The sequence below is a fragment of the Balaenoptera musculus genome, chromosome 2 (assembly GCF_009873245.2).
Source record: "Balaenoptera musculus isolate JJ_BM4_2016_0621 chromosome 2, mBalMus1.pri.v3, whole genome shotgun sequence".
Classification (NCBI taxonomy): Eukaryota; Metazoa; Chordata; class Mammalia; order Artiodactyla; family Balaenopteridae; genus Balaenoptera; species Balaenoptera musculus.
In genome coordinates this window covers 152,607,216-152,629,865 of record NC_045786.1, presented here as the reverse complement: position 1 = coordinate 152,629,865, position 22,650 = coordinate 152,607,216, and the positions used below count along the sequence as shown (strand labels likewise).

The window sequence follows — 22,650 nt, the reverse complement described above, 5'->3', positions numbered from 1 at the left end:
AATGACGATAAAATGTATACTAGCAGAATGCTAGAAGATTTACATGGAGTATCTCATTTAATTGTACCTAGTAGTACATAAGGTAAGTACTATTATTACGCCCTATTTACAGATGCGAAAACTGCAGCTCAGAGAGGCTGGGTATTTTTGTAAGGCTACATAGATAGTAAGTGGTGGAACTCAGGTGGAATGAACCCAAGTCCATACTCTTTAATAAACATCATCTTCCCTAAGAAATGGCAGCAAAGCAAATATCTACTTTGTAGGAAAAATGTAAGACATTTCTGAGCAAATATCACATTGTTGGCAGAATATACTCATATTCTGGACTACTTTTTCTGCTTTTGCTTATTCCTTTATGCTCCTTTCAATTCCTCCCTAATTCTAGGTGACACTGGAATTGCTTTTATTTTTATTTTCTTTTATACTATGTAAAATGTGTGGCTGTGATAAGAAAAGGTCCTGGGTTACACTTCAGGGTGAACTTACAATATAATGATACATTATTATTGTTGTCTGTTATTGTTATTAATAATGTCTCCTATTATCACAAAGAAGAGCCTAACAGAGATTGGACTTGATTTGAAACCACTTAATATTCTGTTCCATACCCTCAGCCTGGCCTCCAAGCTGGAGAGGGAATTGATAAAGGATTACAAAATCGGGTAAGCAACTACATCATGGACATGGCAGCCCTCCAAGACAACTTCATTATCATCTGTAAGCCTTATGAATGGCCAAGTAACCACAGAAGCAGCTGAGAACACTAGAGTTGCCTTATGGTCCTCTTAAGAAAGTAATGCACAAAAACCACAAAACGAAGGGATGACATTCTTCCTAGAGCCTTCAAGGCAACCGATGGAGGTGCGTGCTGTATAAACTGGAGCAGCTAAGGCTGGATACAGCCTTCCTAGTGCTGGCCCTTGAGTGGTTTATTAAAGTTTTGAATTAGTTTCTAACTTTTTCAAATTGAGAGTTCCACATAAAATTTCACATTTCTAGTTGTTTTTTGAAAAATGGAAAACTCTGACAAAACTGGTCCTGCAGGACAATTGGCTGAAGCTGAAAGATGCTGCCCACTTTAGAAGAGCTATGTGCTCTCCAGTTCTCCCCCATCTCTATCCCTCCCTACTGTTCATCTATGAATATGCCCCACAGACACACATGTGCCTGTGGACATACTCACTACAATTATTTTCTGTAATTAAGCTAACTTTCAGGATTAACACTGCAAACTAATAATGTCATTGCCTCTCCAGAGGTCTGACCTACTGAGGAAATGATCTTATGGACCCTAGATCAAAAGACTGGAAATGAAGCCAAAGACCCAGGGGGAACCTTGCAGCGAGAAGCCCACTGATGTCTGCCCTTTGTTTCCATCACCACCCTTGGATGTCATTTCCTGTTTTAACCATATGTGAGCAAGGTTGTTATTTACTTTAACTTGTCTTACTATACTTGCTAATGTCCTCTGTGTTTAAATGGGATATTTTAAATGGCCCTATCTCCAAGTGAGGGCATATCCTGCAACATCAATGCATTTTTACCTTGCGTATGTAAAAATGGGATTTTTCTTCATTTTCTTGGGTTGTAAAATAGTCCATTTGATTATTAAAATCTAACCCAGTCTTCTCACAGTCACTAAGCCATACTGTAACTTATCTAAGGTTTCAAACATACATTGTAGTCATCCATTGGATGGCAACTTTCCATACCAGCATTTGGATAGTCACTTAGGGAAAAATGAATAGAATTGTATCAGTGGTCCCTGATGAGTTTAAATGTGAATTGTTACATACTAAATGATTGTGTCCCCCTAAAATTTATATGTTGAAGCCCTAATTCCTAATGTGACTGTATTTGGAGATGGAGCCTCTAAGAAATTAAGGTTAAATGAAGTCATAAGGGTGGGGGCCTGATCTGATAGGATTACAGATTGGTGCCCTTATAAGAAGAGATACCAGAGAGAAAATGCTTTCTCTCTCTCTTCCACCCCACCCCTCCCCAAGCATATACCAAAGAAAGGCCACAGAAAGACACAGAGACAAGGTAGCATTCTGTGAGCCAGGAAGAGAGCTCTCACCAGAAACTGAATTGGCCAGAACCTTCCTCTTGGACTTTCCAGACTCCAGAACTGTGAGAAATAAAATTCTGTTGTTTAAGCCATACCAGCTGTGGTACTCTGACAGCCCAAGCCAGCTAAGACAGGATTCAGGGCCAGACTGGGTCCTAAGACCTACACAGTCAGCATCTGAGGGTCTGTTCTGCATAGGTTGTTTGGCAAGAGGGAGAAGGGGGCCTGTGAGGAGAAAAGTCTGTAAGAGAGTCCTGGTCTGGGTGATAGAAATGAAGACACAAAAGAGAAAGGGGTGTCTCTTCACTGGCCTAAACCACGTGCCCAGCTAGAGTCTATGAGAAGGATTCCTTCCCCATTTCTGTGAATAACTATGCTTGGCTCTGGGAGGTTAAGTTGAATTTTGATCCCTGAAGGTCTTACAGTTGGGAGGACTTAGAAGGCAACATTCTCATGGAAGGGATTACTTCAGTGACGATTATAAATTCAACTGGACAGACAGGCGGCAGACATCAACAAAGAGGACAAGAAGGAAAAACATATGAGAGGACCAATTGTGATGCATGGAAAACTCAGAGGCCACCTGGAAGTAAGTGTTGTAGGGGTGGAGAAAAGGTTGAAAGAGCTTGGATTAGGGACCAAGAACTTAGGAGTTTCGGTATAAGGGCACTACGTCAGCAAATGTTACGGATTAAAGCTTTACATCCATAAGCCAGCATGGCCTGGGGACAGTGGTGGACAAGTCCACTCTGGCAATGCTCATAGAAGATTGCTTTTTTTTTTTTTTAATAGATGAAAATATGTTCTCAGGATTCTCTCTCTTTTTCTGTCTCTCTGTCACACACACACACACACACACACACTGGGCCCATACAAAGCCCTTCAGTTTTTTTCTTTCCTAATCCTCTTCTTGCTGTTTTGGAAATACACATGCTAGAAGGTATTGTGGGAAACCTGTACATTTCTAAATTTGGGTCAAGACTCACCCCCAGAGCTGGCATAGTATTTCTGAATACAAGATGGGTATCATCTCTCCTGATTAGAAGGAATGCAGAAAATCTGGGGATGAAATGCCTATCTGCTCTTTCACTCACAAAAGAGGAAAGCTTTTTCTAATGGTTTTCTCCATTACTGCAAGTAAACAGTGAAATCAATAGATGGATTTCTTTTTCTCTCCTAAACCACAAAACTTATAGAAAGCAAGAATATATTTCCAATGTAGCAGTGACACGGATTGTTTGACAGGAGGTGTGTATCAGTGTGTTTCCAGGATTAAAAAAAAATAAAGATAATATGCAGTTAGACAAATAGCCACATAGAAACCAGCAGGAGTTTCTTCAGATCTCCAGTAATAAATCTTAGTGAGTTCTGGGGGGTTTGTTTGTGTTATATTTTTTGGTCATTCTGACATCAAAATCTTCCCTGATATATCAAAGTCAGAACATTCTGAAAAGACCCAATTTTTTCAAGTCTAAGATCATTAATCACATGTTTAAAATGCACTTCATCAACATAGCAATTTTAGGTTCAAAGAATGCTCAGAAGATGTACTACTGCAGGACATAATTATCTTTCCCTTGACCACCTAGCCAAATGGCCGTTTTGAGCTCAATTATTAGCCAATGTTCTTCTGTTACTATTACTCTTCACTTCCATTTCAATGCTGCTTGTGAGTAAATGGTGTTCTTAGACACAATAGAAACAATTTGTTCCTTCTGATGGAATTGAAATATGAAGAACCGCAGTGAAAGACAGCACAACTCATAAAGATGGGTTACTTCCCTCACTCTCTGAGTCATGGATAGGACATTTGAGTCCTAGCATTGCAATCTCACAGGAAACAATATTTGCTTCATTAAGAAAATCCACAGGAAGAGTCTTCTTACCTCTGGCTAAAACATGGTCAAAAAGAAAATATAGGGAACATTATATTTGAGTTTTTAGACATTCTGGTTAGCCCTGGTGAGTTGATTCAGTCAGAACATCTCTTTGAAATGATAGTTTGATGAACCTCTTTAGAGTGGGTAAAATTGAGATCAAAATCTATATGTTTGACATGTTTGGAATATATAATCCAGGAACTCAGGGATGTCTATGTCTTGAAAGTTCTTAGTATTTTGCTCAGTGAGAAGGCTCAGTGCATATTGACTAGTGAGAAAGATGCTTCATTCATCTGAATGTTGCTAGGGGGTAAACACAGTTCCACCTAACTTATTTCACTATGTGATTTTTACACACTGGGGGGAGATTACAGATAAAACCTGATATCTCTCCACCTGAACTCCAAGTAATACATCCCAAATCAAGGGCTCAGATCCTAACAGACTCACAAATAATCTTGTCTCCTTCAAAGGGATGGAAGCAATGTGAACATGTGGATATCATTTAGACCTGTACTTTGAAATGAATAAAATCTTTTGACCCATCACTTTCTGTATTCTTCAGCTCCATTTCATTGGGTTTGAAAGAATCAAAGTATGCTCTAATCTCCAAAACAGAGATATTCCTGTTCTGTGAAGGTTCCAGAATATGATGGATCATTAGGTGGGTCTAGTTCCATATATCTCTCCTCCATGTCATGATTTTAGCCCTAGAATTGAGGACACTGGAAATCCTGGTCTGTCTGAAATCCATCTCTGAGTTTACACAACCTTATAATGAGTATGATATGGGCCACTTGTGTGTCTAGTGATTTCAGATTCCTAAACACGGATCCAGAAAGTCTGAATGTTAGATTTACAAAGCATATTCCAACCTAAGTAGTTAAAAGTAGCTAAAATTTTTACAAGATTTTTGTTTTCTTTTCTGTGTACAGAAATAGTTAGAATAAAAATATGATAATAATAATAATAACAATCAAAAGCAATCAAACAAAAAGCAAACCATACTAAACACAGAATTAGAAATCAGTAGATGTTCTAACAGTCACACACCAAGAGCACATAATAGTTAAATATTGCTAAGTGAAAAAAAATCACATTCAGTAGCAAGAGTCAAGGGAATTAGGTAGACAGATTGTAATTAGCAATTACCTAAACTGGATCATGTCCAGGACATAAGGGCTCACATCACCTCTACCATTCTAAGAGGTGCCCTGGGATTCTTAATAAACTAAAGTAATTAGGAGTCCCTGCCCCATCTTATTTGCCATTAATATATGGAAGTTCAATCCTATCTTGTGCCCAGAGGTCAGTTCTGATCAGCACAGAGAATTTTTTGCGTAAATACAAAATATGTTATTTTTCATTTATGCCATGGACTGACTCCAAAGTCACTAATTTAAAAAATTGTGTCAGTTTGAACACAACCTAGCCTGAAATATATTTAAAGAAATTATGTCATTCAAGGGTCAAAAAATCACTGTCAAATTAACAGCTTAAACAAAATTATCAGAGTACAACTTATGATGCAACCTTACACCTACAAAGAAGGAGCTGCAAAGGGAGCAGGAATGGGCAAGGTTCAGGGGGATATTTTGCCAATTGCTAATTACATGCAAATTATTATGAGATCCTTAAAGTAGGACCTCTACAAGCAATACTTTACTGTAAGTTTACATTGAAAATAAGAACCCTTTATGTCTTTTAAAGATAATACACCATTATTACCAATGCAAACATGTGTTTCCCCTCAATTAAACTAAATTACTGTGCCTTTACTTTCCATGTATGATATTAGAAATATCAAGATGATGTAATGATATCTGTCATCTGACATTGCTATAAAATAAATGAAGTGTTGCAACTAAGTGATTTTTACAGATAACTGAGAGTTATCAATACAACATTTTTCTTTATATTGGAGGGGGTAAAAATTAATAAGTTAAAATGTCAAGTATTTATTGAACACTTACCACGTGAAGGGCACTGGGCTTGAGGCTGTGTCGAAAGTGGATGACATCATTTCATACTGAAAACGATTTAACCCTGATGATATATGGCTGTGCATTTATGGTACTCTGACTCTGTAATGCAATCAAGCCCCTGGGTCTCCCAAGTTATAAAGGGTTTGTTGTTCCTGTAATGCATTTTTCTCCATGGGGGAAAAGAAAATCACAGCAAGATTTGGCTTTAACAGTTTATGTCAGTAGAAATTCTGGAGGAAACAGAGGGGTTGGACAAGCAGAGAATTCAGTATTAGCTGAGAGCTGTAATGGGTCAGGGTGGGCAGTAAGAACGGGGTGGGGGCAGGCTCCTCAAAGGAATACTAAAGGCAATGAAGTTCCATAATCCTTCAGTTCCTCCCTGTTCAGCTTTAGCTCAGAGGAAAAAGTGCAGCAGGAGCCAGCTTGCTGCTCCCACCGTAAGTGAAATAAAGGAAATTTGCTCCACGGAGTTAATTATTGGAGTGAAGGTAGCAACTTGATGCCTTTGTTCTGTTAAGCGTAAGAGCCTGCTAAAGACACATTCCCTGGGGTTTATTAGAGCAGAGGAATGTCAAGCTCAGAAGCCACACAGCTGGGACACACAGACTCTCCCTAAACACTCCCAAAATATTCTGATTAAATTTCCAACTGAAGTAGGGGAAAATAACATATGCTAAGCTTTGTTTAAAGTGATTAAGTTCTATGCCTGTGCTTTAAAAGTGCCTGCACTCCTTTCCTTCTTTGCACTAAATTAAATTATTTTTCTTAACAAATATTGAAGATAGTAATTTATGTTTACCGAGTAATTCATGCTGAAATTTTCAAAAGACTCTATTTATGGAGGAAGCATAATTGGCCAGCTCCTTTCTTTTGGCCAGCACTATCCCTTTCTTTTCCATCACCCTCTCTAAAAACAGTCTAGGTGCTTAGCTTTATTCTTTGCACAGAGACACATCTCTTTCTCTCAAAAAATCTACCCAATTGCCTTTGAGATAATATTGAGCCTTTGATTCTGCAAAACCAAATCTAATAGGTGCTTACAAAGCTGCCTTTTTCTGGCTATCAGTAATTCCCATAGCCCTACTGAAATCAGCAAGCAATCATAACCCGGGGGGAACAGAATAAGAAAAGAAGAAAACACTGCCCACTGATGTCAACACCCAATTCTGAGTCAATAGACTCTGAGTTTCTCTGCCAGTGACAGGACTTCCCAAACTTGAATGAAATATGGGATCTTCTTAAAAGAAAAAGCCACTTTTGGGAACCACCCCCCCAATGATCACTCCAATTATTTTTCTTTATTTTAGCATTACATAAATATATACAAACAAAAGTAGCTACAATCCACTTATGCTTATAGCTCTTATGCAACCAAAACAGATTTAGAGATAAAATACAAATAAATCCAGAAATGTTGTAAAATTTCAATTAACAACTTAATTTAATGTAACAACTGATGTTGTTTAGTTTAAACGAAATTACCAGTCCGGCAGTAATAGTCCTGATCTGAACCAGTCAGGCCCAGGTTCTTCTGAGCTCTTCCACCTCTTGCAAACAAAGCTCACTGTGATTCTATTCTCCCTCCAATTTTCTCCATTTGAAATAGTGTGAAATCTTTGTTTATGAAAGCACACTCTGACATCATTTTAACTTTTGCATGGCATAAACACATCACTTATGCTCTCAACCTGCCTCTGTTCTTTTCTCACTAGCTCTTGACAACGAAGGTAGGAAAGGTTTGGTCCCCATATGCCATGAAAACAACTCAGCACAGGCATTAAAATCCTGTGAAAGCACCTGGTTATTAAGTGGTCAGAGCTAGATCATTCAAAATATGCTTGTACATATTATAACTTTTTAAGATGTCACTGTCATCTGCTACTTGCAGTGAACACTCAGACCTCTGAGAACACATTCTTGGAAACTCTTTCCTTGTATGAGCAATTTCTCTCTGTAGGTTGTATCCCAATAAGCTTAACCATCTTGAGGTCCAAAGTGTGTGGGATGATGGGGGTTGGCAAGGGTGGTGGTCATGATTATTCCTTACTATATTTAGCACTTAGTTAAGATACTCAGCTAAAATTCTCATTTTGGGGTTTTCCTAACTAGATTCTCAACATTTTTGAAACTCCATCTTGGTCATTAGATAAAGCAAATTCTACTAAAGATGCAAGGCAAATTTAGATAATACCAATTACCATTACAGACCTTACTGTCAACTCTTTGAGGGATGGTGTCTGAGACTCAAACCACCTTCTCTTTTCCTCAATGGCCTCCTTTATTCTCAACTGTCTTAAAAGTTAGTATACCCATAATGTTGACATACCCTAAACCACTATGCAAAGAAAAATAGTTAGAACCTAGGAATATCTTTTTTTTTTAAGGTTCTTGACATGTGTTATATTATGCAACTTATAAATACACTTATACATGTAACTTTACATATTATTAAAAACTATAAGGCTCTGTCACAGTTCCTCTGCTCCATTATTCCCAACACCCAACCATAATTTTCTTCCTTCCTCTAGGATGGGCCCTTTTGATCACTTGTCCCAGAAGGATAGAGACCCACAGAGTAGCCAGGTCTATCCTAGCTGCTGCTTGGACTCATCTGGGCAACAATTTGGACTCCCTACCCAGTGAAGTCAATAAGGCCCAGCTATTTTCAAAGGGGATGGCTGCTGTGTCCCAGCTGGAATCATTTGAGGCCATTTTCTCTCACTGATAGAGAAAGATCCACTTACAATAGAAATGCAGTCAGCTTGCACCACTGAATTCAATTACCCATCCTTGCAACTGGCCATAGCGTGCCTTGTGGTTAGAAGAAGGGAATCAGGATAAAAGGTTTCTCTTGCTTTCTCCTTTCCATTTTTTAAGGAAAAAGTGTCTTTAATTAAACTTATCAGCCTTCACATTAACTCCTCTCCGATAGTTTATTTAATGGCACCCTATTTCAACAGAGTGCACTGTAATGGAAAACAAAATCCTACAGTCAAATATTAAGGTTAATCCCTGTCAATTTTATGGTCACAGCCTCAAAGTGTAGAATGGGATTTTCAGGAAGTTAAATATGTTCGTTATTTACATAGCATCTTTATTACCCCTATAAGCCCCTTGAGGCTGATATCCACAAAAGATCTTGCTCCCTACACCAACGATGGGTATCCTTTGTGAAATGAGCTGCTGGGCAGCCATCAGGGCATAAGTGAAAGGTAAAACCCACTGAGCTTGGCCTGAGTCAAATCTTAATTTTGACATATGGCACTTGGGTAACTTTTGTAGTCACTAAAATTTCTCTAGTCCTCAGTTTCCCACCCATAAAATAGGAAGGATATACGAGATCCTCATTATAACATCATCCACTATAGATAAGAACTAGCATTAAAGTATGTTGTCCATTGGCAAAGAAGTTATATTCACGTAAAAACTATAAGGCCATTGCAGTGAGTTAGCCTTTCAGAGTAACTCTCCTGAAGTCCCTAATTACTCCTCAAGGACTTATAGTGAGAAGAGTTTATTAGAGCAGGTTAAATATGTTCCTTATATTAGGTTCAGGGCCTTCCACATTGTGAATTACCATGGATCAAAGTTTCTTCCATGCTTAATTCACTGACGTTCTTCATTGATGAACTGAGAACAGATTCTGATTGTCTGTTAAAACACTTAGTAGAAAAAAAAAACATTACCCAACAATAAATATTGTCTTTTTGTTCATATTGTTTTAGATTTGTACAGTCCCAGAAATATAGGACAAGCAAGAAAAAAATTAAATTCACTTTTACACAAACGACAGCTCTACTAAACTCTAACTTCTAAGCTGAAGGGATTGGACTGTTAAACCAAATCCAAAATTGTATGATATTTACATGGAAATCAGTGGGACTTCAAAGTACCTTTATCACTGGCTACTGAGCAGGAACTAATGGGAGTGTAGGAGGGGAGCTGGCAAAGAGACAGCAATTTGGCAGGGCTATCTGATGCCATCATTTGTGTTGAGACACTGGCTGATCTGTATACCAGGCCATATCTTCCTATATGACACAACAGACTGCTAGTTCTTATGTGCCAACTACCAACTGAGATCAATGGTCCAAGTATCCTCTTCATTTCAATAATAAAAGCAATGCCGCTTGACATGACAGGCTGAAAGCAGTAGAGGAAACACGAGAGAAGACATTCATATATTTAAGTGACAAATGACATTCACATGCATCCCACTCCAAAGGTTGGGCATGTAATTTGCAATATTATAGCACTGACTCTGGTTGTTAAGAGTAGTAGAGTGGGAATAAGGATGTCTGGGGTTTGTGCCTAGCTGTGATATGGTATATGACTCCAGGAAAATCATTTAGGTCCCCTGCACTTTGCACTGGCATTCTGAAATGGGCATATTGCCCCCTGCTTGGCAGAGGAGAAGTCTCTGTAAGACCTGCCATTTATATGATGCTTATATAAGTTTCAGAACAATTTAAGTCGAAAGTCCAATTTATAATGACTGACTTAGACTATTTTTAGAAAAGAGGTAAATACCATGCACTGTCATTAAGCCTTTCCTGAAAGGTTGATGATATGAAAGAAACCAATTCATGCACATGAATGTTGTATTCAGGGGATACTGTATGGGACAAAATTGTTAAATGAGGCATTGTCTGGGACTGTGAAGAGTTAGCATGAACAAAGTTTACATGAGCATTCAGTTCTGTGTTCCAAGCCTCCTTACTCAGAAGCTAGGTTAGCTAGCTTCTGGAAGACAGATTCCAATTACAATAAGAATGCCCCCCACAAAATCTAATTACGTGAATTCCTATTCTCCAGTGAATGGCCCTGCTACTGGCTACCTTACGATGAAACCTTGAAGAAATGCTACTAGGTAAATCAATAATAGATACCAATGTTGACAAAACTGTCCCAACTGTGGGGACAGAGACATGTGCCAGTGCCATAACAGTAATATGTATAATTAAGGAGGAATTCCGTCATAGTTGATTCGAATTACAGAGTCTATCAATCTGAGTGAGAAGAAAAAACCAAAATGAAACATATACCTTTCTCCTCAGCTCCAAGAATGAGGAAACATCAGTAAACCTGCAAAGATGGCAGATTTGTGCAACTGCCAACAGATATTTTTTAATTTGCCTTTTACTTCTTGCTCCATTCCTACAACATTATTGCACTATATAGTCAACATCACAATATGGCTTTGCTGTCTATTCCAAGAAAAGTCAGATCCATATGTTCTCTTGTTCTGTCTCTGTCCCTGTGACATCTCTCCTTTCTCTCACACTCTCATTTTCTTTTTTCTTTTTGGTTTTATGGAACAGCATTACTAGTTTTATTCAACAGCTGGAGAAAGACAATTTTTTTTTTTTAAATACATAATTTGGCTAGTGTATTACAGACATTTTAATTTAATTAATTAATTTATTTATTTATGGCTGTGTTGGATCTTCGTTTCTGTGCGAGGGCTTTCTCCAGTTGCGGCAAGCGGGGACCACTCTTCATCGCGGTGCGCGGGCCTCTCACTATCGCGGCCTCTCTTGTTGCGGAGCACAGGCTCCAGACGCGCAGGCTCAGCAATTGTGGCTCACGGGCCCAGTTGCTCTGCGGCATGTGGGATCCTCCCAGACCAGGGCTCGAACCCGTGTCCCCTGCATTGGCAGGCAGACTCTCAACCACTGCGCCACCAGGGAAGCCCCGAGAAAGACAATTTGACGACATTCATCTCTCGCAGAGCCCAGGCTGACCTGCTTCTCTCCCTCCTCGCTCCCCAATGAGGAACAGTAATAAAAGCTCAACAGCTCTAAAAGCAATCGATTCAGAAATGGTGTGGTGCAATTACAGCCAGGATGGCAGCAAAGACTTCCAGTAAAATAAAAGAAAGACAAATACAATCTCTGCAGTGGGACTGGCCTCCATTGCACAAGCAGCCCTCTGGTCATAAAGAGGCACCATGCGGTGCCTTGTGTGATGGAGGAGGTCAGCAGCTGGACAGCAAGGGCCCAGGGAGGAGATGGTCCCTCTAAGAGCCCACTAGATTGTGGATAGGCTGATTGTTCCAAGGTAACAGCTCCAACTCTTCTCTACAGGACCTGTGACCTCTTAATAGATTTTTATGTTGCTTTCCATACAAGGTTTCCTGCTACACAATACCTTTCCCATTACTTTCTAATACAAGCCCATCCCTCCCATCCACCTCTATGAAGTGAAGCTAGGGAAGCTGAATCATTAGAGCATCCATTCATTCTGGGTTTCCAAAGCCCTGAGAGTGGCCTTAGCAATGTGTTCACTAGGCCTTATCTTTTTTGTAAAATTGGTAAAGCAAGATATTTTAACTGCAGTAGGTGAAGACCCTAATACCTTTCACCTCTAATCTCCCATCCATCACATGCCCCCTTATGTAGGGAGGTAATGAAGTGGCAGTCAACGTATTTGGGATCTAACTAATGGGAAGTCGAGTTGGGATACACTTAGTTCTTTGATGGGATATCTTCATATAGTTCACAATATGTCTTTGCAGAATTAAATTTTTGCTCACTTTCCAGGTGTAGAAATGGAATAGTCTGACCACTCTGGTGCTGTATGACCCAGTGATCTTGATAGAATTTGCCCAAAGTTGAAACAATCCTTAAAAATTCACTTGACTTTACCAACATAAACTTTTAAAAACTGTTAATAATAAAAAAAAAAAAATACAACATTTGATCAACCAAGCAAGAGGAAAGACTGAATTACCCTTCTATTTTATCTGTAGAAAATGATATTACAAAATGTCATGAAAAGGCATTCAAAGAGAACAGAAATAATATTGTAGGGAAAACATATCAAAGAAGTGTGTCAAGCAGTTACCTTTAAAAAGTAGGTTAATTGTATGCATTTCTGTAATTATGATATTTATCAGCTTTTTAAAACTTGTAAATGTTCATCATTTCTTTTCTCATGTTAAATTAAATAGTCATTTTTATATTTAATTTTGAAATATTTTTCTTAAAGAAGTTACATACCACACACACACTGTATAAGCTTCAGGCCCCGCAAAGTGGGGACCTCCCCAGGGCCTCCTTACTCTTAGTTCTGTCCTCAGAGGAATCCATGCTACCCCTTAGGCAATACTCCTCTCTCTCCCCTTCAGGAATGCTAACTGGCCTGGAAGCCTCCAGCATGAACATTTTGATGTAGTTTGCACAATGGCCACCAAGCACAAAGCAGGTTTAGAGTAAAAATCTATCCAGCTAATGTTTTCGTAGAAACGTTATAAACTCTTCACAATATGAATACTTGATTTCAAAGGCAGCATTTCCCAAAGTGTGTTTAAGTTTGCTAATGACATGGGATGCTGATGGGTTTTCATATATAATAAATTCTATGATCCAATGGGTTTGGGAACAACTACGTTTTTTTGGGGGGGTGGGGTGAGGAGGGGGTTCTTTACAGTAGGAATTTTCAGAATCTTTAATAGGTTAACTGGAATCATAGATATTCAAAAGAAAGAACAGTGTATTCAGTATTCCCAACATTTATTTGACCATGATTTTTATTTTTTATGGAAAGGGTAATTTCTTTGGTGGACCATCCTATTGGAAAAAGAATAGACAAGAGACCTGGAAATCAGATTTGCTAGGTTTATAGCAAATAGATAGTTTTACTACCAATCTCAAGACCTCAAATAGATTAGTATAGCATTTAACATACTATAATAAAGTTACATGCATCTATCTCCTTTGGATCATGAATCCATCCCAGGCAAAGCCATGGCTTCAGTTCACTAAGTATGTATCTGCTGTTTGTTATGCTAGCTATTAGCGACATAAAGATGACCTCAATCTATTATAGTCAGGTGAAGAAGGTAATAAGTAGAACAGAATGTGGGATAGAATTCATTGAAAACCAATATGGTAGAAAAATTATTGTGTATGCAGAGAGAGGTAAGGGGGAGTCAAGCCAAGCCACAGAGAGGAGGTGACTTTTGGGTTGGGCTTTAAAGGTAAAACCTGGGTAAGCTGCGTTAGTCAAAGGTAAGCGGAGGTAAAGGGACCTCAGGGACACAGCAGAATGTGAACAGAAGCATGGTGGGATTCCATGTGTTTTAGTTACATCCATATACCATGTCCCTAACATTATGACTCAAACATAATAGATACTCAAAAATGTTTGCTGAAATAAGTAATTTCATCTTTATATCCATCCATTCAGTAAGCATTTTCTTTACTCAGTTTCCCTTTTACAAAATGGTGATTATGTTTGTCCACACTTGCCTCATGGAGAATAATACATATAAAATGCAACTTAGAAAATGTATGTACAAAAGAAACGGAAGATTCTGGTCATGCTCATAAGATATTGACTTTAACAATTGGTGCTACACGACGGCCCACTCTCCCAGTGAGGTTCTGTAAGGGTAAGCATTTTTCTCTCCTATCACCACTGTGGATTAAAATGGTGTTTGTGGGATATAATGTGATAATGCTTCCAATCTCCCACACTCTGCTGCTGAAGAGAGGGGCGGGCCTGTGTTCAGTTCTCAACAATTTGTATTTCTCCTTCCAGTCTCCACTGAAGTTGGCTGAAAGGTAAAGACAAACAGCCAGTGACGGCAGCAGCAGAAGACAGAGGTGATATATTTCTGGCATTATTTTAGTGGAGTAATTTGGCTGGAAAACCACTATAGAAATTATGGTCTGCAAACAAAGCAAGTTGGCAAGGTGAAAATGTGTAAGATAGAATGCAAATGTGCATTGTCCCCAGCATCAGTGAAACAAGGATTTGGGATTTTTTTTAGCTGAAATACAGAGAAACGTAATTTAGGACTCTACTGCGCCTTTGAACCTGCTGTTCTCTCTGCCTGGAATACCTCCTCCATTTTCTCAACCTGGCAATCTCCTAGACATCCTTCATCACCTGGTGGAGACCTTACTATCTCTGTAAGGCCTTCCTGAATGCAGCAAGCAGAGCAAGCGGTTCTGTTCTGCACATTCCCTTGATAAGACATATATATATATATATATATATATATATATATGTCTTATCATATATAGGGATATATATATATATATTATTCTAGAATACATTTGCTTTATGACTTTATCAAAGCTTAGATTCTGAGGACTTAAGGTCAAACACCAGACCTCATCTTCTCTAGACCCCCAGCAAGCTCATACACTGCCTACCACCAATGTAAACTCAGTAAATGGTACCCATTATTATTATTACTTTGCAGGGTAATAATAAAGTATATAAAGGAGCCAGCTGAGATTTTGACACTTTATCCAACCTTATCATGGTCTTATCCATCCCAAAATGCCATCTCATCTAGATAATTTGATTTTCCTTGCTTTTTTTTTTTTAAAACACGTCATGCTTTTGACTAGAATACCCTCTCTTCTTTTTTCCATTCATTCAACTCTCAGCAATGGTCAACTCACAGCTCAGAAGTCACTTCCTCTGAGGCAACCTATGGAATGGGAGAAAATATTTGCAAACCATATATCTGATAAGGGATTAGTATCCAAAATTTATAAAGAATTCATCTAACTCAATAGCAAAAAGCCCGAAATAATCCAATTAAAATATGGGCAGAGGGACTGGATAGACATTTTTCCAAAGATGATACACAAATGGCTAATAGGTACATGAAAAGATGCTCAACATCACTAATCATCAGGGAAATGCAAATCAAAACCACAATGAGGTATCACCTCACACCTGTTAAAATGGTTATTACCAAAAAGACAAGAGATTACAAGTATTGGTAAAAACACTACAAAAGGGAACCTTTGTGCACTATTGGTGGGAATGTAAGTTGGTATAGCTACTGTGGAAATCAGTATGGAGAGTCCTCAAAAATTAAAAATAGAACTACCATATGATCCAGCAATCCCACTTCTGGGTATATATCCAAAGGAAATGGAAACAGGATATTGAAGAATATCTGCCCTCCCATGTTTATTGTACCATTATTCACAACAGCCAAGATACAGAAGTAACCTAAGTGCCCATCAAAGGATGGATGTATAAGAAGATGTGGTATTTTTACATATAATAAAATATTATTCAACTATGAGAAAGGAGGAAATCTTGCCATTTGCGACAGCATGGATAAAACTTAAGGGCATCATGCTAAGTGAAAACAGTCACATAGAGAAAGACAAATACTGTATGATCTCACTTATTTGTGGAATCTAAAAAAAAATCCAAACTCATAGAAACAGAGAATAGAATCGTGGTTACCAGGGGCTGGCGTTGGAGGAAATGGGGAGATACTGGTCAAAGGGTACAAACTTCCAGTTATAAGATGGAGAAGTTCCAGGGATAAATAAATTCTGGGAATCTAATGCATAACATTGTGATTAAATGTATTGTATACATGAAAGTTGTTAAGAGAGCAGATCTTAAATGTTCTGACCTCAAGAAAGAAATGGTAATTATGTGATGGTAATGATGCCGTTAATTAAGGCTACAGTGGTATCGACTTCGCAATACATAAGGTTATCAAATCCACACATTGTACCCTGTAAACTTATATAGTGTTACATATCAATTATATCTCAATAGAGCTGGATTAAAAAGAAAAGAAAGGAAAAGGTAAGAAAGAGAAAAGAGGAATCACCACCTCTGTGAAGACCTCCCTAGCTACTCCAGACCTTACTGTTTTCTCCACTGAGCTCATAAAACATTGTGATGAGATTTATCTCTTACCGTTGTCAGTAGGACCTGAATTTTTCACTCCTGGCACCCCAATATTTCACAGTGCACAGTATACACTTAACTAGATGGTGCCATAGTTATTCTCCTTCCATGTGAGCCAGGCAAACTACGCTGAATTCACTCCTTGAAGAAGCAGGGGGCTGGGCACCTCGTTACATTGCTCATAAGGTGGCGAAGACTGCAAAGACTGGGAGACAGAATTCTACTCCACTCGCGCTGTTACGGGGAAAGTCTCAGTAGGAATGCCGTAAACTTTTTCTCTCTAACGCCTCAAGCCCAATTCAAACCTCTAGGACTCTCCTAAGAGGCAATCTGGCCGCCAACGGACACTGCATGCCTTCCAGGGAAGAGACTGGTGCTTCCGGCTCTCTCCTCCTTTCCCATCAGGATGGCTACCCTCTGACAGTTCCTGTGTCTCCCCCACGCCCGTGGCAAACTAATAAGCATTCGCTGCTGGCTAATTCCCCAGATGACTTTGAACCCATCTCTGTAGCAAGGACAAACGTAAATAAATAAAAGCGGGATTCATAGTTTTTTCAGTCTCACCTTGAATTGCTGGAGGAAATGCCTCACTGTTCCCCAGAGTAGGAAAGAAGTCTGAGTAGTTGAATTTTGTCATGTTTAATAAGGAACTAAAAGAACCATGACTCCTTTGGCAGGGAATTAATAGAGCAGATGATGTGTTTCAGCTACCCTAGTTTCCATTGTGCTGGTCTTCCATGCTCATTCCAGCACCTTCTCTCTACCCTGTTTTCTGCCCTCCCCTCTGCAAGTGTTTGTGTAGCATCTTCATCCCATCAAGTACCCCCTTACTGAGCAGGCCTCTCTGTGGTTTATTTGGAATTTCCTTTCTCAGTTATTTCCCCACCTTCAAAATTTGGAATCAAGCCTTCTGTCAAAAAACCCTCACAAAAACCAAAAATCAAACAAACAAAACAATAAATTTATATCAGAATATAGGTAATTTGCATCAGAACTGACCTTCCTAAGTCAGAAAAACAAATATCGTATATTAATGCATATTATGTGGAATCTAGACAAATGGTACAGATGAACCTATTTGCAGGGCAGGAATAGAAACGCAGAGGTAGAGAACTGACGTGTGGATACCGGGGGCAGGAATAGAAACACAGACGTAGAGAACTGACGTGTGGATACCAGCGTGAGGGAGGGGAGGTGGGATGAATTGGGAGATTAGGTTTGACATAAATACACTACCATGTGTAAAATAGAGAGCTAGTGGGAACCTGCTGTACAGCACAGGGAGCTCACCTGGGTGCTATAAAATGGCCTAGTTGGGTGGCACGGGCGCCGTGGGGAGGGAGGTCCGAGAGGGGGGCGCTGTGTGTGGGGGGATGTGTGTATGCCTATGGCTGATTCACTTGCTGTGCAGCAGAAACTAACACAACATTGTAAAGCAATTTACTCCAATAAAAAAAAAAAAGAATGGATTAAAAAACAAAACAAAACTGATCTTCCTTTCTTCAAAGCCTTGCTTTCAGCTACAATATAGATAATCCCATCACAACAGATTAACCCAGTCAGAACTCCTCAGATAATGTGCTTACGTCTCAGTGGAGAGGTCCCTGCTCCTTCCTTAATAGGTATCTTCCATAGATTGGCTGAGTGTTAATAAAAACAATAATGAACAGGACACAGTGAGACTGAAAGCATCTTGTGACAGTTTTGTTCCAGTGGTTAGCCAAGGCGCAGGGCAGGGACTCAGTGAGAGGACGCTCAGTTGAGGCTTTAAAGGTGAATCTAAATGTTTTGTCACTGCCCTGTGCCTTTAGCGACTGGCTATATTCTTTTTTTTTTAATTGGAGTAAAATTGCTTTACAATGTTGTGTTAGTTTCTGCTGTACAATGAAGTGAATCAGCTATATGTATACCTATATCCCCTCCCTCTTTGACCTCCCTCTCCCCCCCCCCCATCTAGGTCATCACAGAGCACTTAGCTGAGCTCCCTGTGCTATACAGCCGGTTCCCACTAGCTCTCTATTTTACACATGGTAGTGTATTTATGTCAAACCTAATCTCCCAATTCATCCCACCCTCCCCTTCCCCCGTATCCACGCGTCTGTTCTCTACGTCTACATCTCTATTCCTGCCCTACAAACAGGTTCACCTGTACCATTTTTCTAGATTCCACATATATGTGTTAATATATGATATTTGTTTTTCTCTTTCTGGCTTACTTCACTCTGTATAATACAGAGTGTGTTATACAGAGTGAAGTAAGCGACCGGCTATATTCTAAACTCAAGTGAAACATCCAGAATGGCTAGCACTCCTCTCCTGCACCTGTGCAAATAACACCTGTGCTGTGCTAACTCTGCAAGTCTGGGGTCACTTACATAGATTTTCTAGGATCCTGCTCATAGGACGGTGTGTGCACGTAGTTATCATGGGGTGCAAGTAGAAGTGGGGTGGGTAGTGTGACAATGGGACATGGTGACTAAATAACTACTTTAGTAAACAGCAGTTTAGAGCCTAAAACCAGTCATCCATGGGTGTTGACCAAACCCCCTAACAGCTATGAGTCTTTAGGCAAATTAAATGATTCAATCTCCCTGGGTCTCATTTGTTTCTTTCCTTTCTGCAAGAGGAGCTCTCAATACTGACCAACTCATATAGATCAAGTAAGATCAAGATTTTAACACATTATATTACAATCGTACTCAATCTTCATGACACCCCTATTAGCTGCCATTGTTAACTTCATTACACAGAGAAAAATGAAGCTCAAAGGTGTTAAGTAATTACTTAAATTCACATAGCTGGTAAGGGGCAACCCTATACTCTTTCCAGAATACTGGGCTGCTTCCCACTGTAACATGCACTAATCAAACCTACACACCTTATGGCTTATAGTGAGAAGGACATTAAATATTATATGCAAAGTAGCTATATCAGTACCTGCTACATAGCAGGTACCCAATAGATGTTAGGTACCTGCTACTTCCTTTTACCTTATAGCCAGTACACTTTGCTATGTTGATTCACTAGAGAAACAAATTTTGAAATAACAACAACATATATTTGGAAATAAAGGCACTGAAGCATTCTTAGTCACAAAGTAAAAAGAAGAATTCTGCTAGTTGAGCTTTGTCATATCTAGCGCTTTGCTGGAAGGAAGAAATGTAACACCCTGTAAAAGAAGCCACAAGGCTTTCTGTCCAAGTAACTGGGAACACCTGGACAGATGAACAGAGAGCAGTGGAAACCAGGTGTGTCATCTGGGTGTTGCAGGAAAGCAGACAGTTGTCTCTTGGTACTGTAGCTTCTTCTGAAATCAAATGCCAACAATGCTCTGGTGCATTTTTCATGAGCTGTGCACTCAGCCATGCCCAGAAACACTAGAAGTTTCCCCAGGGATATATTAGCAAACAGCTCACCCCCTCCCTGCACCTCCCAGGGTTTAGCAGTCCCCTCTCCCTTTGCGTACTCCAGTTTCGCTGAGAACAGCTTTTGTTCAAAAGCCAGTCCCTCCCCAGGTCCCCACAGCCAGGCTAAATGCCGTCCTCCCTGCCTGTCTCAGGGACGGGGCAAGATGGGCAGTTCACCAGCTCAGCTGCACCCCAGGTTCCTCTAGTACTCTTAGGGAAAGAAACGTAATCCTGGTGTGCTGAGTAATAACCAGCCAGATATTTTTTTTAAAGAAAGAAGGAAAAAGAGAAAAAGTACTTGGAGAAATAGGGATGGAGTAATCATTGCCAATGTTTCATTAGAGCTGCATTTTCCACCAAATCCCATTAACATACAATACTGCTGCTTCCCTGGGTCCCAGTGGGAGACCAAACCGGCCCGGATCAGACAATTTGGATTTGCTTTTCTTACTATTTCCATGATTTTTTTTGTTTGTTTCTTTTAAAAATTCCTTTTTGTAAACAATCTCCTCTTATTCTCCTTCTCCCTCCCTTAAAGATGTTCAAAATTCTGAGCAGAAGGTTAGGAGCCAGGAAGTGTGGAAGTGTGTGTTTGTGTGTGTAGGGGAGGGGCAGAGGAGCTAATATTCATTAAGCACCTAAGAGGTAACATGCACTGTTCTGAGAGGTTTAAAAGGAACCTTCACTTCACAGCCCTGGGAGGTAGCTATCATTTAGCCCATTTTACAGCTGCGGAAGGCGAGACTCAGCACGCAAGCAGCTTCTTCAAGGTCACCCAGCTAGTAAATGCCTGAGCTGGGGTTCTTACCCATTTCTAACTAACCTTGTATTAAGAAGTTCCCTCTCAGTTTCTAAAATACACCTACTCCTAGTTGGTGGGCAAGGGATGTGGAAACCACGTGCTAGCTCACAGGTGTATGACTTGCCACTAGAAAAGATTAAAGATGTAAAATACTGAATCCAGGGAGATCTCCCCATCACTCCCCTGACAAAAGTCACTTTATACATACCAGTTACTCTGTGTGTTAATCACAGTGGTGTACAATCTTAGGACAGGGTGAGGTGATAAAGTCAGCATAGAAGATCACCGAGTCAGAACTCTCTTTGAAACTCTCCTAAACTGGTCCTTTGGATGCAGTGCAGTGTCATCACTCAGCAAGCATCATATTGGTATTCTACTTTTAGACGACATTTCTCTGTTTCTTTGGTTGGGTTATTTATTTGCTTGTGTTTAGGGACCATATTGCATGAAAAATGTTTACTGTATCTTTAAGGACTAGAATTATACTCTACTCAAGAAGGAAAGATGCTCAGCCTTGAAAGACCGGCAGGAATGTAGAAATTGAGGGCATGACAGATTTAAGCCTCCCATTCACTCTGACTCCCAGGCATAAGCTCATTGAAGAAAAGTATGGTTAGAAATGCCACATTATGTCAATTATTCTTGGGTGTTCTCTTCCTGGCACACCATCTCACAACCTCTCCTCACCCCTCCTCCCCTGCATTGTTGAGGTTGCTGAAGTCCAAAACATACATGCCGCAATTCCACTGCGTTCACATGAGGAGAGAAGTCACCGGCAGTGCAAATCAAAACTAATAGGTCATCAAAGACTTTCCAGTTAGCTCTGGAACGCAGGCCTTGAGTACATAAAAACAACAAAAAAAAAAAATCTCTATTTGAACACAGGTGCTTCTGGTGTTTGGGGAATTTATACTCTTTCTAAGAAATCAATGAACCCACGCTGTGATTGCCAAAATGCCATTCAGCTACCCCCTCCTCTTTGGTTCCCTCCTCACTGCCTTCCACTCTATGGACATCATCACCCAGAGCACCAGTATGCTGCAGAAATGGCCCCTGCCTATGCCTACTGGTTCCCAAATTCCCTGAAGAGAAGGCATCTCACGAGGGAACAATAGCTGAAAGTCCTCTCTTTCAGCTTAAAAGGCGCCTCACATAACCAACAAGGGAACAAATAATGTCAATATAATTTGAAGCAAGATTTGGCTTGCAAATTAACTGAATTTAGATTCTTCAATATTTATTCCATTTTATTCAGTGTATTTAGTGTGTGTGGCATTAATAGCATTGATGCTATTTGAAGGTAAGTTTCTGGAGGCCACGGGCAATGTAGTCCCTTCATTTTATATAGTGTTAAAAGAAGATCAATGTAGTAATACATTCATTGCTGGTCACAGCGATGCCTTCCAGAAAAAGATGATTGTAGGATCTTACACTACATCATGTAATTATAAGCACGGATGTTTTTTTAAGAGCACCCAGTCTTCAGAAACAAAAGACTAATTTCTTAAGGCTCCAGATTGACTGTGTATGCATGTCTGGGGATGGCGGTGAGCATTGGCGTAATGTTTTCTTTGGCCTTGTACAGGGCCTGGTCTGCAGGAAGGGCTCAACTGGTATTTGTTGGATGAATAAACGGGAATCAGATCATTAAATGGGTAGTCAGTAAATTAGGGGATTAGTGGATCAATATTTGATTTCCAGCTGTAACTGGAGCTTTTCCTGGTTGTTTTACACCTTTGTTATTAGTCAAGCTTGACTGAAATGAATGGCCATTTTGTTGAGTGCCCTCATTCCTCTCTCTGTCTGGGTCTGCTCCTCT

General features: G+C 39.7%; 1 protein-coding gene and 1 long non-coding RNA gene across 4 annotated transcripts in view; one reads left to right on the top strand and one right to left on the bottom strand.

Moving 5' to 3' along the window:
• LOC118890249 (neurexin-3-beta) overlaps positions 1–22,650 on the bottom strand; it is a 572,537-nt gene that overhangs the window by 281,418 nt on the left and 268,469 nt on the right. The window lies entirely within an intron of this gene.
• On the top strand, positions 649–11,288 carry LOC118890252. The gene is made up of 4 exons (XR_005018715.1): positions 649–864; positions 1,260–1,426; positions 2,491–2,663; positions 11,261–11,288. It is a non-coding gene; the product is annotated as an uncharacterized LOC118890252 (long non-coding RNA).